General features: G+C 36.6%; 1 long non-coding RNA gene and 1 pseudogene across 1 annotated transcript in view; one reads left to right on the top strand and one right to left on the bottom strand.

The window, feature by feature from the left end:
- Positions 1 to 18,613, bottom strand: part of LOC140603500 (uncharacterized) — a 74,338-nt gene that overhangs the window by 10,372 nt on the left and 45,353 nt on the right. The gene's annotated exons all lie outside the window — the stretch shown is intronic.
- Positions 3,853 to 9,213, top strand: LOC140604332 (inositol polyphosphate 1-phosphatase-like; annotated as a pseudogene).

The following is an 18,613-nucleotide window of genomic DNA, read 5'->3' as shown; positions in this document are numbered from 1 at the left end:
CCAGGCATCCCTCATTTTTTTCTCTTTTTTTATGGACATTCCATTATTCATAATAATTTTTCAGAGAGAACATCCTTTTTCATTTTCAAGATTTATATCACTTTTATCACAAGTCAGATGACCATACATATGTGGATATCTCTCTGGACACCGAATACTATTCTTTTAGTTGATCTATTTACCTTCAGACAAAATTTGAGTGTTAATTGCTTAAACTTTATAACATGTATTGATATCTGGTACTGCAAGCTTCCAGTGTTGCCTTTCTTTTCAAACAAAATTTAGAATTGGATTACGAATTTATAGACACACACTAATACACATGGGATCTTGATCAAGATTGCACTGAGTCTATAAATCAATGCAAGATAATTGAAATCTTTACAACAGTAGTTTTCCATTGGAGGTATTTGGTCCCCAAAGGATCTTTGTCAATAACTAGAGATCTCTTTGATGGTCAGAACTGGGGTGCACCTAGTGAGATTGAAACCAAGAATACTGCTTAATATCCTGCAGTGAACAATGTGGCACCTCCCAACAAAATAAAATATTCAAACCAAAATATCAATGGTGCCATGGTTCAGAAACCCTTCTTTATAAGACTGTGTTCCAATCTATGAAAATCACATATTTATATTTGTTTAAAACAATTTTCATTTTCCTAAGCAATGTTGTGTGCTTTTTGTTATTAAAGTTTTGCACATCTTTTGCTATATGAATATATATATATTTTTTCGCTAGGAATTAGATGTGTTTTTTAAAGTTCCCCTAAAGTATATTTTATTTCATTTTTTAAAAATTTTTCATTGCCAATATATAGGAAATAAATAGATGGATCTGTATTGATTTGACATCTGTGATCTTGCTAGATTCACTTATTGACTTACTGTTTATTCTAGATAATTTTATACTTCTTCTATTCACAATCATTTTATCAATAACCAGTAATTAATTTATTTCTTGCCTATGAATACTAATGCCTGCTATTCATTATAATTTTCTTACTTTATTTTTTTATTGTCACCAATACACTGCCGGGCATAAGTGGGCTATAATGGCCTTCCTTATCTTGTTCTGATTTTAAGTGGAAATATGTCAATGATTCATTATGAGTAGGATATCTGATCTAGGGTATTTGTTAATATTCTAAGCTCATTAATAAAAGTTTCTTGGGAAAAAAAAAAAAAGAAAAGAAAAGTTTCTTGAAGGCGGCCTGGGTAGTTCAGTGGTTTAGCTCCACCTGCAGCCCAGGGCGTGATCCTGGAGACCCGGGATCAAGTCCTGTGTTGGGCTCCCTGCATGGAGCCTGCTTCTCCTTCTGCCTGTGTCTCTCATGAATAAATAGATAAAATCTTTACAAAATAATTTTGTGTATACATTTTCTTTGTGTTTACTATAACCAGATATGTGTGTGTGTGTGTGTGTATCCAAAATCAACTTCTCCTAGAAGTAAATCATTATTATAAGTTGTAGCTTCCATTGACATGATTACATTTAGTTTTCTTAGTGGATTGAATTGAGAGAGATGACAAATTCTATTTCATCAATATCCTGACTGTCACAACATAGAAAATATATTTCATCTATAATTATTCTCAGATTATCAAAATAGTTTTATTAAGAAAAATGTTTCTATCCTATAGGGTAAGAATAAAATTAGATTACTGTTTCTCATAATTCCTTTTGGGTTTTACATTTACATTTTTTCTAGATCCTTATATATTTATTCTTGTGCCATGAGGAGTTAAAGTATATAACGGGGGACCAGTTTGCCTTGTAAGGCATCTCTTCATTGTTATACTTATTTAAAGATGAAGGTAAAATTTCATGTAACTTCCAGCTTTCGACTTTTCTTGCAGGATTTCAGGGTTCTTGTCTCATAGAGATGAAGAATGAATTTCACAGACACAAAGGAGTGAAGGTAAGTGAAAGTTTATTAAGTGTAAGTGAGAGCAGAAAGGAAAGAAAAAAGGCTTCCTAGAATGAGAGGAGTCTGGAATGGGTTGCCACTGCAGGCTTTTCCTGGCAGTCTTTCGCTGAGAACTGACCCAGAAGCTTGTGGCCTTGAGATTCTTGTGCTGGCTTGGTTTGAGCAAGGACTACTACTATTCATAACATCTTTAATGGCTTACTTCTTTGAAGTTTGGTCATTTTCTGTGATTGCAAAGTAGCTGCCCAAAAAATACACTCCCTAACATCTAGGGCCAAGTGGTCTGCTTTGTTCCCTTATATCTGGTTTTGTCAGCCTCAACATCTCCTCACCTGGGATTTCTGTGAGCCTGATCACAGAGCCCCCTGCCTGAACCTAGAGCCTCCTCAGAGGAGTCAGGGCCTCCTCTCTCTCTCCCTGCCTAGACTTCAAACCTTTCCTTATTCACTTTGAAAATATCCATCCAAAGAGACAAAGGAAATAGTCGGTGTCAGGAGGGACCGTTAACAACATATTTTGTGAATATATTTTTGTCCCAAATTATATAAAAATGTGCAGTATCTTACTCCTCACACAAATGGACCATCTTCTCACATAGAGTGATACCACAGTATTGATTTATTGTTTGTGTTTATAGCAATTTACCTTGATTACTACATGTCTTTCAATGTAGCATGACTTACCTTTCCTGATTTGAAGCGTAAGTTGTAACATTTTTATTGGAGTGGGTATGTCTCATTAAAAAAGAGTGTAGTTTTCGTTTTTGGCATGACCTTGTCATCTGAGAAAGCATTACATTTTAACGACATATAATTTAAAATGCCTTTAGGAGTGAGTTGAATTTACTGAGATATTTTTAAGAGTAATTACTTACTAGAGGTTGTCAGAGCACTTGTAGAGTATCAACCTTCTTCAGGGCAGATATTTGAGACTACTCAAAATGAATTAACGCTTCTACTATTAATGTTTGATAGGAGACCACAGTGAAAAAGATGGATGCTTATATAATTGACATCCTTAACATTTAGAGCTGAATACTTAAATGCCAGAAACATAATTCTGAATAAAATGTCAGGACCTAACTCAATAATATTTAATGATGTAGTAGGGAAGGAATGAAGAGAAGTCATCTTATATTATTAATGAAATTATTTAAAATAGGCTTAATTGTCCCCACATATTGTTAAGAAGCTTTTATTCATATTATTGTTTTTAAGAATAATTTGTTTCAAATATTCAACCATATGAGTCTGGAGATGTCAAATATCTTTCTGATTCACATGATTGAAAAATACTTTTATCAAAATGTAAACAGCAATTGCACTTGGTCAGCTAAATATTTTAACTTATTACAATTGGTACAGTATGAAATCCTACTTCATTCTTGAGTTTTTAGTCTTGGTTAATGGATTGATCTTTTGCTAGTTAAATGATATGGTTAATAAAACTAATTTATACTAGTAGGACCTAGTAGGCATATGCAATAAAAATAAAAACAAATAATGCTGAGATAAAATACATTCAAAATTTATTAAGAAAACTAATAATTAATTAGCATAGTTGAAAAATAACTAAATGAATGATAGAAAACTATATTATATACCAATATGGCCCATAATTTTTATGAATAATTCTGTAAAAATTAGGGTCAAGAGTTTTAAGAGTTATTTATTTCATTTTTAATTAATAAATTAAGTGGTGCTGTGGGGGTTTTAATGCAAAATTGCTTTTTGGAGAGTATATATTAAAGAATGCTTTTTGCAAAATCTTTACTTACTATATACTGAGAGCTGTAAGAAATTTAGGGCAGATTTATAGTTCAGCTAGTCATTTTGCTAAGCCTCAAATCCTGTCATTATAATCTTAATTACCTCTATAAGTAGAAAATAGGCTATAGTGTGGTGATCAAATTATATTTAACCATGTCCATCAATGCAGGGAAGGTTCCTGAAGAGGATTCCTGGATAAGGTAATGAATAATGCTCTTGCTTCAGACAGTAAAAGAAATACTTGTCAATATTAAGCATGGAATTCTGGAATTATAATGACAAGTAGTAAGAGATAGTCAAAGAAATCAACTGGTATTGACTAGTTCTAAATATAGTCATCTTTTCTGGATCTATCAAGGCTACAAAACAGTTAACCAATCTTCCTGAAGTCAATGTTCCCTTTCATAGTGTTATTATAAGATATTATATATTAATGACTCTCAAATTGAACTCCAGAGAAACTTTCAGGGGCTTCAGAGGTCAAAAGTAGTGTTATGATAATTCTTTTTTCACTCACATTTTCTCTTATGGGAACTGTGGATTTCTTAAAAAGCTAAAAGATGAGTGTAATAGGCACAGAGCCAAGGCAAGACATAGGAATTCAGCTGCTTTCTTTAAGTCAGCTGGAAATTTAGGAAATTTTATTTAAGTAATTTGCTGAAATGTAAAACAATGTCACTCTTTTCATTTTTTTTTTTTGCTTTGGAAAGTATAATTATTTCAATAAACTGCTATTTATGCAATGAGTTCATTAGTATTTTAAGGGGAATAATAATTTTTCAGTTAACTCCTAATACAAACTTTAACAGATCTAACATATGAATAAAAATTATTTGGACTATTAGAGTGCCTGGGTGTCTCAGTCGGTTCAGTGTCCAGCTCTTGGTTTTGGCTCAGGTTGTGATCTCAGAGGTTGTGAGATGGAGCCCTGCATTGGACTCTGGGCTTGGCAAGGAATCTGCTTAAGTTTCTCTCCCTCTGCTCTGCCCCCACACCAGCACATGAGTTTTCTCTCTCTCTCAAATACATAATCTTTTTTTTAAAATAATTCTTTGGACCCTCAATATCTTCTAAGATTGTAAGGAGTTCCCAAGATCAAATAGTTTGGAAAAAAAAAAAAAGGATCAAATAGTTTGGGAATGACCTTTGTATAGAATCTTTAATGATTGAGTTATTATTATTATTATTAGTTGTTATTATTTGAAGTATCTTCTCACTCTTGCACCACTAGAGAGCCAGCGTTTTATTAATTAATTAATTAATTAATTAATTAATGTTAATTATTTTAGGATGTACAAATGCTTCTCTATTATAGGATAACTAGACTTTCCAAGTCATTTACATTTCTAGGAAAAGACTATACTGCAAATGGCCACTCTGGTTCCTGGGAAATTCTGTATTTTTAGCCCTATTAGTTATCATTATTTAATTACACAAGAAAGCTATTCAAGTATAATACTTATAGATAGCTATTCCATTAAAACATTTCCCAATGTTTACACAATATCAATCAGGATATTATATTTATTTTCTTCTATGTGAGCAAATCTGGAAGAAGGGGAATGCTGTTTCCTCATTGTATCTCCAATGCATAGTACATTTTCTGAAGTAAAGTAGATGTAGAGGCTGCGTTTAGGCAAACAGATTTGAGCAATGGAATGTGGAAAGGGCTCACAGAGCCCAGCTGACTGAATACAACAGACAGGTCCATCAGGGGACCCACCTCAAAATGTCCCTAGCAGTAACTGTCCAAAGGGCTATTTAGAATTAGGCACAGTTGCCAAAAAAAGGGAGATTCAACACATTATCATACCTCTTCAACTTCCCCCTTAAAAGCAGCCCCCGCCCACTGCCTTATTGCAGATAGCCTCTCCTTCGCTGTCATGCTCACAGCTCCCTTGCTGTATATTTAATAAACTTTTCTCTCCTTTGTCCTTCAAGTGAATTCTTTCACCTCCTACGCTACAGGCTTCCAGCTGATCAGTCACCACATATTTGGGGTCCCCCTATCTGATCAAGAGATACACCATTTGGACACCACAGTAGATCCTCAAGTATTGGATAAATTAATGACACCTGTGGCAGAAATGCATGCATTATTTACTATTAATCTTTAATCATCTTGAATTTGTTAACCTGATTTACCAGATTTACACTACTGCCCTCTTCTTTTAGAAAACATACCTGTCCATTTCCCTTATTGTTTCAATGTATGAACCACACATATGCAGAAATTATCTTTCAAGGTTTTAAAGGAGTTTTTCAAATCACTTTTGAAATGAGTCTTTGCTTCCTTACTGCCAACAAAGGCGTGATATTCAAAGCCTTTTATTATCCAATGAAATTTAACTCTCAGAAATATAATTTTCCAGTGTCCTTTGAGTCATATCATGTTCCTTTGCACTAGGAAGATTAATATTCTCCCAAACATATCAATAACTCTGACAATTCATATTTTTCACACAAAATAGTAATAAAATAGAGTTACTATTCCAAACATTTTAGTTGTATCTAATTTGCTCAAGTTAAATTTCTTAATATACAGTTTGTTTTATGATCCTTTTTATTACAGTAACACTATTTCCCAGTATCACTTAATAGCTATTAAGAGATAGCACTTAATTTAAACTGACTTTACCTTTTCTGTTGGATCTAAATGAATATGCATTCATGAATTTTATGATAATATGGCTTAATGAAATGTTATTATATAATTCTTTGCATAATGTCCTTTTATCTCCTCTCCTCTGAGCTGTGTATTTTAACTGTTCTTTGAATTTATAATAAAACAGATCAAGAATGACAAAGTAATGTGTTAATCTCATTTATTTAAAGGATAAATAATTTAATGATCCATATCCGCTCATCAAATGTCTAGTGATCATATGACTTCCAAACTTTCCAAAATATTAAAAGCTGGTACAGTCCATATATATTTTTTTCATTAAGATACCTATCTGAAGAGAAAATGAAGTTCATTACAGTTGCACTAACTTCATTGAATGGCAATTTAAACAACTGAAATTTTGCTATACAATGTCAAAGGGATATTATGCACTTTGAAACTTCAACTTAAATTCCATCAAGTCAAATTTGTTGTAGTTTAATTGACATATTGAATTGGCCTTTATTTCCTTATCTACTATCTGTAGTTAGGAATATTCAGAATATTGACATCAAGATCCTGCTGATGTATTGGTATATGAAGTTATGAAACGGAATATAGAGAAGTTTCTAAGCTTGGAAAAAAAATGGAGAAAAATCCAACGATTTTACTAATGATTTAGGAAGAAAGTTTATCTTGAGACTCTGTCCAACAGAGAAAGAAATAGCAGAGCTTCTTAGCAACATCCTTAGTGGTAACAATTTGGCACTTGAAGCATTAGCTAAGGTTGTTCATCAGGGTGTCGCCCTTACTGACCCAAATCTGGATTCCGTAGAGTTCAACACTCTATAGGACATTTTAGAAATTTGGGTATAAAAGTTCCTGCTGACATTAAATCCATTCAAAGAATCTTCCCCTGTGGACATCAGTGTGTCACCATTTTAACTGGTATCTATGACATTCAGATAGCAGTGCCCCTGATAGAAGTTATCAACTAACCTTTTGCACACAAGACTTAAACACTCTCAGTTGGAGAGGACAGTGCTACTGGGACTCTTCTTACATGGGGACCAATATCCATTCATTTCAGCCCCTATCTCTAAAAGGAAAAGCAATGCAACACAGAACCAACTGATTGAAAACACCAGTTCTGAGGTGGAATTCCTCTACTGGTTTTCCATTTGTACTTGTAACAAAATAGTACAAGTGAAAAGAAAACCTATCAAAGTCAAATCTTCAGAGATATGTGGATATAATATATTCTAAGTTGTCCAGTCTGCTTGCAAGAATCTTTGTGTTATCCAAGGACTTCTGGACATATCTATCTTTCCAGAAGATACCGCATTCCAGTGGGACTCTTGCACTGCTCATGCTACACTCAGGGCCATGGGTAGGACAATGAGAGATTTAAAAGAATGCTTGCAAAAATATCCAGAAATGAGCTTGACTTGCCACAGTTGGTGCACCACAGGTAAAGCAAAGGCACTGCTGAAGTTAATTGGTGTGCCAACAAGGAAGGATTAATTGCATACAGATTAAGGAAATGGGTGGAGTCGTTTCTGAACCTCCCCATCAAAAAATCCAGCATGAGCAGATCCATACACACAGATAAACCATGTTTTCATGTACTTAGAAACCAAAGCATGAAACTATTTCCTACATTTCTATGTTTTAAAGATAGCCCTGTCTTGGGGAAACCTAGAGAGGTCAGAGGAACCTGGGGTTTGGGAGGGTGGGGCAGGACCAAACTGTTGCAACCACAGCTGGTGGAGCAAAGCCAGGAGGTGCTAACAAACTTGGCATGTCCTCCAAATGGGAGAGGTGAGGGCTATCAGTAATTAGAAGCTCCTCAGAGCAACTTAAATTCTAGTGTCCCAGGGAAGCTGCAGCTAAGAGGAGCACAGTGAGCATGCTGCAGCCCTGGGGCGAGCATGGCCACGAGGAACAGGGGGATCAATGCATTTGGGCCCATAAGGTTTTTTCTCGGTCAATTTTCCCCTTTTTCATTCCTGCTGAGCCTCCAACCCCCAGGTCTGATTGAATTCCTAGAAAGGCCTACTGCCTGCTGCCTACGGGAAGCCTACCGACCCTCCTGGAGTTGGGGCATTGGTGAATGGGAAAAACAACATTCCAGGAGGCAAGCTGGACAGGGGTCAGCTTGCTTCAAATTATCATTCTCATTATTTTCTGACCTAGGTCCTTTGATCTGTAAGAGGCCTGATTACCTTTCTTTGAGATTTGCAGACCACTGGCCTTGAGGAGTGAAGGACCAGAACTTTTTCAGGCCACATAAAACAGCAAGCCTGAGGCCACCTTTGCCCTCTGATTAGCCTAGCAATTTTTAGCAAAATGCTTTTCTTCCTTTCTTTTTTTTTCTAGGTCACGCAAATGACTCTATTGATCCCCCATTGTGTATCTGTAGAACTTGCCCACCCTTGCAGAAAGAACAGAGAACCCCTGCACATAATGAAACACACCAGATGCCCTGGCACAAGCCCTTAGCACTGAGATAATGTTTATGGCTTGCACCATCGAGTCTGCATATGATCAAGAAATTGTGGGATCCCTGGGTGGTGCAGCGGTTTGGCGCCTGCCTTTGGCCCAGGGAGCAGTCCTGGATATCCGGGATCGAATCCCACGTCGGGCTCCCGGTGCATGGAGCCTGCTTCTCCCTCTGCCTGTGTCTCTGCCTCTCTCTCTCTCACTGTGTGCTTATCATAAATTAAAAAAAAAAAAATGTGCAGGCCACTGCACTCCCTTTGCTGATTTACTACTCTAATCCCCTTTAAAAACCCCTGCACCATTCAGAAATCTCAGAGTTGGCTTTTGGACAGAGTCCACCTTCTCCTCAGGTTGCCAGCCTCCTGAACAAAGCTCAAATTCCTTCTGATCAAAAACCCATTTCTTGAGTAATGGTCTTTCACACGAAGGGCAGCCTGTATCAGTAACATTGCCACCCGATTTCCCTCTCTTTCTTCCCAGGCACAGGAGACAGACACCAGGTAGAGAAACCCCATTCTCAGAGCATGGGACACATCTAGAGCAGATAGAGGTTCTAATAGTTAAAAGAAGCCTGTAGGATTGGATGATCCTCCCCAAATTTGAGACTTCCCACCAGTGACTTAGGTGGTCCAATGTCCAGGAGGTCTGTGTGCTACAGAATGCTCTTAGCCAGCCCTGGATGATATGCTCTAAGGAACTGTCATCTAAGATCATGAAAAGGAGCAGATCCTGCTGGTGCTGGAGCTGGAGCCCTCCTACCTGAGGAAGTCAAAACCAGGCTGCCAGAACAATGTCTATAGATCAGAGCAGAAGCTATAGATGTCCTGAGGACATTGTAAACAATCTGATAAGACAAGGGCAATGGATGAAAAGAAAATTAAGTTTTGGGGGGCACCTGGGTAGCTCAGTGGTTGAGCATCTGCCTTTGGTTTGGGTCGTGATTCTGAGGTCTGGAGACCAAGTCCCACATCAGGCTCCCTGCAAGGAACCTGCTTCTCCTTCTGCCTATGTCTCTGCCTCTTTCTTGGTGTCTCTCATGAATAATAAATAAAATCTTAAAAAAAGAAGAAAATTAAGTTTTTTAAGTGGGAGTGGCTAAGATTCAGAAGTGTGGATACATTGCCTTTGATACCCAACTTGAAGGACCATTTTGCTGTCCCAAGGAACTCCACTGAGGTTTACGCTTGCCAGTTTCAGAGAATTATCTATTTCCCTCTAATGGGTTTTTGATCCTGTGTTTCTGAGATACTTGGTTTTTCATTCTTCCTACTTTATTCATTTTCTAATGAATGTAATTTTTTAAATTCTTGTGTTTGACTCTCAAATACCACCTTTCTCATAATATACTCAGTAAATAGTTACTGAATGTCAGATTAAATGACTTGGACAAGGGGGTTCCTGTGATCTCTGCTTTAAGATTATAAAAAAAATCCTACAGAATAACTATTTTTTAGATGTTTAAATTATACAACTAATGCATACATTTTCTTTTCAAATTAGAATGCTAATTTGAGAATGAATTTGAGTCTGTGTGTGGACCAACTAGGAAAAAGAGTTTTTATCACTTACTGATGTTTGCCATGAGTGTTTTTGGTGTGAGTGTGAATGTGTCTTTATGTTTGCCTATGTATTGATTGGCAGACATACAGTTTTATGTTTCCTTAAGGGACTTATGTCTTCTAGACTGCCTTTTCCCTGAGATGAACTTATTTCCTTACTGAAAATGTTGAGGCTAAGTCACAATTTTATTCATATGGAATTTCAAGGAGCCCCAAATAGTCAAACAATCTTGAAAAAGAAGACTCACACTTCCCAATTATAAGCTACATTCCTCAAAACATGTGATACTGATATAAGGATTAACACATAGATCAGTGGAATAGAACTGAGAGTCCAGAATAATGCCAGACCAACTAGCAACTAATTTTCAACAAGGATATCAGAACCATTAAAGGGAAGGGAGGGAGGAATGGACTTTTCAACCAAAGGTGTTGGGACAACTGGATATCCACATGCAACATCATGAAGTTGGACCTTTATATCCTATACATACAAAAATTAACTCAAAATCAATCAAATATCTAAATGTAAAGCTAAAACTATAAAACTCTTAGAAGAAAACCCAGGTATAAATCCTCACAGCCAAAGATTATGCAATGGTTTCCTAATATAATATCAAAATCATAAGCAACAGAAGAAAAAAATGATAAATTGAATCTCATCAAAATAGAAAATGTATATCAAAGGATGCTATCATCCTTTGATAAAGTGAAAGCCCACTGAATGGAAGAAAATATTTGGAAATTATATATCATTTAAGAATCTAGTATCCAGAATATATAAAGAACTCAATAATAAGCTATAAACAGTCCAATTAAAAATGAGCAAAGAAAACGGATAAAGGATTTCAATCATAAACATTTCTCCAAAGAAGATATGCAAGTAACCAAAAAGCACATGAAAATATAATCAAAATCTTTAGTTATTAGGGAAATGGAAATCAAAACCACAATAGATACCATTTTACTCCACTCGTATGGCTAAAATTAAAAAATAAAATCTAACAAACAAACAAAAAACAGAAAACACCAAGTATTAACAAGGATGTGAGTAAATTGGAACCCATTTATATATTGCTTCTGGGAATATACAATAGTACAGCCACTATGGGAAACAGTTTGGCAATTCCTTAAGAAGTCAACTAAAGAGTTACCATATACCCTAGCAATTCAACTCCTAAGTATTACTCAAGAGAATTAAAGACATACATTCACACAAAAACTAACACAGAAATATTCATAGCACCATTACTCATAATAGCCAACAAACAGAAACAATCTAAATGCCTTTCAACTGAAAAATGAATAAACAAAATGTGATAAGCCATACAAATGAAATAATATTAAAGCATAAAAAGGAATGAAGTACTGGTACATGGTGCAACAGGAATAAACTTCAAGAACATCATGCTGAATGGAATAAGTCACTCCAAAGACCATTTATAGGAAAAGTCCAGACTAGGAAAATCTACAGAGACAGAACATACATTAGTGGTTGCTTATGTTTTGGTGACATGAGATTGGGGGGGGGGGGGGAAACTAAGTGTTTTAGAGTTTCTTTTCAAGTTGACAAAAAAATATCCTAATATTGTTTGTGTCAAATGATGCACAACTCTGTGACTATGTAAAAGCCATTGAACTGCTTTCTTTAAATAGGTAATTTATATGGAATGTGAAAGATATTTCAAAAAGCTGTTTAAAAAAAGACACTATCAAGGAGTAATTCTGAATGATGACATTTGGTTTTTTTCCATCCTTGGTCACTTGGCTGAGCTCTGGTAATAGTAGATAAGGGATTCTTTATGAGACACTTATCTAGTAGAAAAAAAAATATTAATCTCCTAGTTGTTGCCAAGTGTTTCCTGGGGAACCACATAGCCTCTTTAGGCATGAGGCTCCCTAATTTACACCAAGATAATTTGGGGTTTGGGAGGAGAAAACAAAACTAGGTAACTAACCTTTGTTGAGTATTTGAGGGCAAAGAAAAACTCAGTAGAGAGAGGTTTCTGCAGAAGAGTAGGATGCTAGAACAATCTTGAGTAGAAATGATGGACAAAGTTGATAGAAGTCTGATATTTAGCTTCCAGTTATCTGCTAAATCACACTGTGATGTAAACCTCTTACCCCTGACTCAGCAGTAACACTCTACTGTCTTTTCTGTTTGATATTGAGAGGTATGAGTTTAAAAATTAGGGACTTAAAATAAATAAATAAATAAATAAATAAATAAATAAATAAATAAATAAATAAAGTAGGGACTTGCCCCACATATGAGTTGCTATTGTGTTGGAGACAATGGGGCAGTGGCTGTGCATCAAATGGAGAATGAGAATTGAACAGAAATCAGAGCTACCAATAGCCCAGGAGACATAAGACTGATTCACAATCATCTTCTTAAAGGGCGTTTCTAGGTGTTTGAATAAATTGAATCTGTATATTAAAGAATATTGTGTTATATATGCAATGGAAAGCCAGTCTAAGTATGAAATATGCTGCAGGGATGGGGCATCTGTTGATTATAAGACCTCAAAGTTGGGGACAGGAGAAAACGTGGAACAGAAGAGACAATCACTATGATTGGAAGGAGGATTGCATTCAACAATAAGAATGCCAACAGCAGTAGTATTGTATAGGACAAGGGAGAGACACAATATTATGGAGGCTTCTGCTGGCTGAGCTTGGAACCAAGCCTGTGAAAATCATGACATCATGTTATGTCACATCATGACATCATCACTGACATCAAAGGATTCTGGTGAGACAGCACAAGCAGGAGTTCTCCAAGCAAATGCTTTAGATAGCATGGCCCTCCATGGTCCTTAGAGATGCTTCAGTAGCCTCTAATTTATCAGAGAAGAAAAATCCCCAGTAACTAGATGATTGCAAGAAGATCCGATCATAGAGTTTCCTTCAGAGGCGAGACAGGTGTCTTCCTAACTCGCAAAGTAGAGAATTAAGCAGAAGTTGAGACTTGATCTAAATGAGGAGAGACCAAAATGAAAGAGTAGGAGATACAACTGACTGAGCATTCTGGTTCTAGTTCATTGGAAGGAGTCATCAAACTCATGAGGATGGGAGCTGGGAGAGGAGTTGAGAACAGTGCTCAGGGCATGTCTTGTCCAGAATCTTGTTTCTTATTTTGTATCATGTGAGAATTGTAGAAGGACCTGCTATCAGGTCCCTGGGGGTCGTCAGGACAGGGACATCAGGAGCAGGAAGAGAGACATCAGTGTCCTTCTCACCTGCTTCTCAGAAGTGCTCTTTTGTTTCCACCACTGGGAAGTTAATGGTCAATCCCTTGTGTCTTTTCTGAAGTTGGGGAGTAATTAGAAAGAAAGATTCATGTTTCCAGAACCTCCACCATCTCCCCAGGCCCAAGAGCACAAGTTCCAAAAGAGTAAACAAGAGACAAAGCCCTACTGACCCTAATATGATCTTTAGGAAGATGATAAGAAAGAAAAAAATATAGTTTCATCATATTGATAATCAAAATTAACCTTCCTCTATTAAGGAGCATTTTTTCATTACATGTTCATAATAATGTTAATGTCAATGATTGAATGACATGCAGCAATTAAATAGATGTGTGGAATTCTCTTTTATTGATATATAATTGACACATAACATTATTTTTTACATACTGTGTATTTGTATATATTGAATAATCACCAAAATAAGTCTAGTTAACATCTGTCACCATACATAGTTACAAATTCTTTTTTCTTGTGATGAGAACTTTAAGATCTACTTTCTTAGCAACTTTCAAATAGATAATACAGTGTTATTAACTATAGTCACCAGGCTTTACATTAAATCTCCAGAACTTAGTTATTTTATAATTATAGTTTTGCATCTCTTGACTTCCTTTGGCCATTTGTGAAGGTTCAGCCTTGTGTAAAAGTCTTTGGGGAAAAAAAGGCTTTCTTTCCCTCCAAATCAAGTCCTTTTTATTTGAAATTTTTCACATGCCACAAGTTTATATGAAAATAACTGTTTAGGGCAGCCCGAGTGGCTCAGCGGTTTAGCGCCACCTTCGGCCCAGGGCCTGATCCTGGAGACCCGGGATGGAGTCCCACGTCAGGCTCCCTGCATGGAGCCTGCTTCTCCCTCTGCCTGTGTCTCTGCCTCTCTCTCTCTTTCTCTCTCTCTCTCTGTGCCTCTTGTGAATAAATAAATAAAATCTTTAAAAAAAATAGCTGTTTAAACTGGAATTTAAACATGGAATTTAGGAGTGGGCATCATAGTAAAATGCCAGACACCAGCAGTTCAACCAGACAGATGAGGCGATCTGTAGTGGAAAGTCAGGTGATGCATATTTGGTCATTTAGCACTTGGTCACAACACACTGTGGTCTGCTGGCCTCCTCCATCCCTACCATCTCCCCTCTCCTCTTAAAAATATGCTGAACTCAATTGTTTCCCGATAAAGTTGCATTAGGAATGGCAATGGTAGGAGGAACAGGAATGTTGGGACTGGAAACACTGCAGGGTGTCATGTGCCCCACCCATACCCACGCATGCACAAACAGATGCCCACACATGTGTGCTTACCCGTGATCAACTCTTATAGACACTCCTGCACATGTGCCCCCCACCCCCACAGTGAGAACAGCAATGCAGGCCTCTAGCTGCCACCCTATTAGGGTTTGTTGGAAAGATATTCCCTGGCAGGTTTATTCCAGCAGCAGCTTCTGCTTCAGACTTGGAGTTCTGGGCTGGGGGCCTCAGTTCCAAGACTTGGAGTTCTGGGCTGGGGGCCTCAGTTCCAAGACTTTACAATGTGGTCAAGCAGCCCTGGGTCATCCTTCAATCCTCAGGTATGGCTGACCCTAGAGTGATGCAGCCAATACCCTGGTCCTATGTGAATACAAAACCCCACACTTAGTGTTTTTGGAAGAGCTTTAGAAGGTAATTTAGATGACATTTAGACAACTTTGGCCTTTTCCTTTTGTTTTAGTTTTAATTTATGTTGGTATTTGTTCACCACATCAAGCAGATCTATATGTACTAAGCTAGGGCTGGCATTTTATAGATACTGAGGTTGATATATTATTTGAAGTATAATTTTAAATTCTGGAGATAAATGAAATCATATTTTCAATTCCCCAAAATGGTGATATGGACCATGGAAAGAAGGGATTTCAGGTTAAAGTACCATGGGAAAACACTGAAGGTACATTTATTTCCCCTTGGAAACTCACAGTGAGACTAGCATTTAAAGACTATCAGAAAGCCTATGACCAAAAACCTTGCTACATGGCATAGCTAAATATTGCTTATATTATTTTACCCAGGGAATACTTTCTCTGGAAAATGCTGAAAAGTATCCTACGAAAATATCTAATGAGACACTTAGTTTTTTTCAGAAACAGAAAATAGCTTTTTTAATTTAATCCTTGAAGTTGGATTTCTTAGCCAAGATGAGCTAAATGAATGGAAAATAAAATATATTTTTAATAAGCTAAGATCTTACAAGAATTCTCTAATATTTTATAAATATTACAAATATACAATAAAGATCTAAAAATATATTTCTTCATTTCTCTCCTTGAATGACTGACTCAGACCGACTCATTACATTTCTTGTAGTATTGCAAAATAATTGCATAATTTTACATAAAATATTTCATCATCAATATTTTGTCATGTGAATATAAGCCATTTCAAAATAAAGAAAATGCTGGTCATTCATTTATTCCATTATTCATGAATTATTTTATAGTGCCTGCTCTCTGCCAGAAACTCTTAGAGTTACCGTGATTATAGGAGGGACAGCGGATTAATTTTTACTGAAAGGAGATATAATTTACAGAAGACAAAAGTCTTTCTAATAACAATTGAAAGCTATTAGGAAAACTATACTGAGTGATACATGAGCAGAACATGTATTTTGATAACCCCTGCTTTAGAGAATGACAGGCATCAACAAGGATGATGCTAGGGGGTGGGAAGGAATAGCTTCCAGTAACTGTGATAACAATAACAATTATAAAAATCCTGCCCTCTGTTGTTACTGGGTTTCTCATGTTTATCCTTGCAGAAAGTCATTCCGTCAAGCTAATAGTCACCACCCATTCACAGCAATTGGTCCTTTTTCCTTTGTAGCTCTGAAAGGACCATACCCACTGGTGGGTGGTCAGTGAGTTCAACTCTAAGGAGATAATTTTTTTCTTCAACTTCCAGGACTTAGAGCTGTACCAAATTCCACTCCACTTTTGGTACAACTATTAATCTGGGCCTACTGTAAAGTGAGATTTTTAGAAATACCAAATTTCAGACAACCCAGGAAAGTCTTTTGAAAATTATGCCACAGAAAACTCAAACATTCACTCCTTGTTATTTCCCTTGGCTAGCTGTCCTCCTACAGTGAACAAGTCTATTGAAAACTGCAGAGAAGCTATCTGTTTGTCTAGTATTTGTTTTGCAATTAAGCTCAAAGAATGAAGAAATACCAGGTACTACAACTGAAGGGATTCAACATTTACTTTACCGTGAAAGTCCAGCAAATAAAACGACATACAAGATCCATGCAAGAAATTCCTTGCATACCAGATATTTACACCTGGCTAAAACAAGAAAAAAAAATTACCTTCTGCATTGAAGTAAAGATAAATGACTCAAAGGCAAGAACATGTTTGGCGGGCAAGAGGAACGGAAAGATCAATGTGGCTGGATGTTAATGAACAAAGATGTTCATGGTCTGACATGCAGCACAGGGATGGTGAAGGGCCATGGTTTCTGGCTCTGGCAAGAGGCTTGGAATTTATTTAAAGAAAATATTAAAGCCATTAGCTTATAAAAACAAGAATGTAATGGATTACAGAGAGGCACAACTGGAAGTAATAAAACCACTTAGGAGATTATTGCACTGCAATAATGCAAAGATGAAGTGAAAGATAATAGGCTGTAGCACAGTACATGTGGAAAGAAACAGAAATACATAGACTGTGAGGATTTATCTGGGATATGCTTTAGGTGGAGGTGGTAGGGCTAGGTAACGTTTTGCATATGAAATGTGTAGGAAAGGGAAGAATTAATAATGACATACGTTTTGGGCTTCAATAATTGCATGGATGGTATACCTATTTACTAAAATGAGGGAAATCCACATTGTCATTGGGCAGAGACTAAGAAGTCAAAAGTTATCTTTTATCCACATTAAGTTTGATATATTTGTAAGAAATCAGGTTGAGATTTTCAGTAGCTTGTTGGTTATATCAAAATGAAGTTCAGTTTACAAACCAGGGCAGAAATATAAACTTAGAAATCTTTGGTAAACATGTGTATCTTAAAGCAATACATCCAGATTAAATCTCTTGGGAGTGAAAATAGAAGAAAGAAAAGTAGAAGATTGGGACACTTGGGTGGCTCAGCGGTTGAGTGCCAGCCTTCAGCTCAGGGCATGATCCTGGGGTCCCAGGATTGAGTCCCACATCGGGCTCCCTGCATGGAGCCTCCTTCTCCCCCTGCCTGTCTCTACCCCTCTCTCTCTCTGTATGTCTCATGAATAAATAAATTAAATGTTAAAAAAAAGAAAGAAAGAAAAGTAAAAGATTTAGGACTGAGCCCTGAGGTTTTCCAAAATTAAGAAATTGCCTAGAGAAGGAGCCAGCAAACATATTTTTAAACTCACAATTTTTGAAGTGGAAGGATACCTGGACAAATAAAGAATGGATGTAACGTTACCTTAAAATTTAAGGGAGATTAATTTGGGGGCATGGGCAGACAGAGGGAGAAAGAGAATCTTAAGCAAGCTCCATGCCCAGTGTAGAGCCTGACATGGGGCTCGATCTCATGTGTCTGAGATCATGACCAGAGCTAAAACCAAAGTTGGATGCTTAACCAATGAGCTACCACAGCACCCTTAAGGTAGACTAATTTTTAATAAATATTAAATAATTGTAATGGAACAAACTTTAATCACATTTTAGGGAACATAAGGACTGCTAAAGCTGTTTCTTTTATCCTCATAGACTTCTCTTTTTTTCTTTTTTTTTAGGTTTTTATTTTTTTTAATTTACTTTTTATTGGTGTTCAATTTACCAACATACAGAATAACCCCCAGTGCCCTCACCCATTCACTCCCACCCCCCGCCCTCCTCCCCTTCTACCACCCCTAGTTCGTTTCCCAGAGTTAGCAGTCTTTACGTTCTGTCTCCCTTTCTGATATTTCCCACACATTTCTTCTCCCTTCCCTTATATTCCCCTTCACTATTATTTATATTCCCCAAATGAATGAGAACATATAA

Source organism: Canis lupus, chromosome 14 (genome assembly GCF_048164855.1).
Source record: "Canis lupus baileyi chromosome 14, mCanLup2.hap1, whole genome shotgun sequence".
In the NCBI taxonomy this organism is placed as follows: Eukaryota; Metazoa; Chordata; class Mammalia; order Carnivora; family Canidae; genus Canis; species Canis lupus.
The sequence above is the reverse complement of the archived record's forward strand: the minus strand, read 5'-3'. Positions and strand labels throughout refer to the sequence as shown.